Below are 964 nucleotides of genomic sequence, written 5' to 3'. Positions count from 1 at the left end.
CTCTTCCACCTCCAAGCTCCGTTGATGCTCTAAGCTCCATTTTTGCCCGATCTCTCTCCCTAGCCAATCAAACTTGTTGATTCTCTAGGGATTGGTTGAGAAGGCCTCGATCTACACTCCACCAAGAGAAATTTGATTCCCCCCACTAATCCCTTGTGGATCTTGTTACTCTTGGGTGTTTGAGCACCCTAGACGTTTGAGGTCACCGCGGAGCCATAGTCCATTGTGGTGAAGCTTCGTGTTGTCATTGGGAGCCTCAAATTCAGTTGTGGAGATTGCCCCAACCTTGTTTGTAAAGGTTCGATCGCCGCCTCCAAGGGCACCAATAGTGGAATCACGACATATCGCATTGTGTGAGGGCGTGAGGAGAATACGGTGGCCCTAGTGGCTTCTTGGGGAGCATTGTGCCTCCACACCGCTCCAACGGAGACATACTTCCCCTCAAAGGGAAGGAACTTCGGTAACACATCCTCGTCTCCATCTGTTCCACTTTTGGTTACCTCTCACCTTTACTTGAGCAAGCTATATTGTGTTTTATCCTTTGCTTGCTTGTGTGTTTATTATTGTTGCATCATATAGGTTGCTCACCTAGTTGCATATCTAGACAACCTACTTTGATGCAAAATTTAATTTGGTAAAGAAAAGCTAAAAATTGTTAGTTGCCGATTCACCCCCCCTCTAGTCAACTATATCGATCCTTTCAATTGGTATTAGAGCCTCGTCTCTTTATTAAGGACTTCACTGTCCAAATAGTATGGTTGACACCATAGACGGTGAGGAGGAGCACCCCGGTGTGAATCCGTCTTCGTCTACGGCCGATGGGGGATCCCCGGTCTTACGTGAGGAATTCTATGTGGCTTTGGACACATTGAAAACCTCCATGATGACCGATGTCAAAGGCATGTTCAAAGAGTTTCTTGATGGCCTTAAATTATCTAGCGCACCATTGGAAGTGGCCGCTCCC

Source organism: Triticum dicoccoides, chromosome 5B (assembly GCF_002162155.2).
Source record: "Triticum dicoccoides isolate Atlit2015 ecotype Zavitan chromosome 5B, WEW_v2.0, whole genome shotgun sequence".
Lineage (NCBI taxonomy): Eukaryota > Viridiplantae > Streptophyta > Magnoliopsida > Poales > Poaceae > Triticum > Triticum dicoccoides.
Note: the sequence above shows the minus strand (reverse complement) of the source record.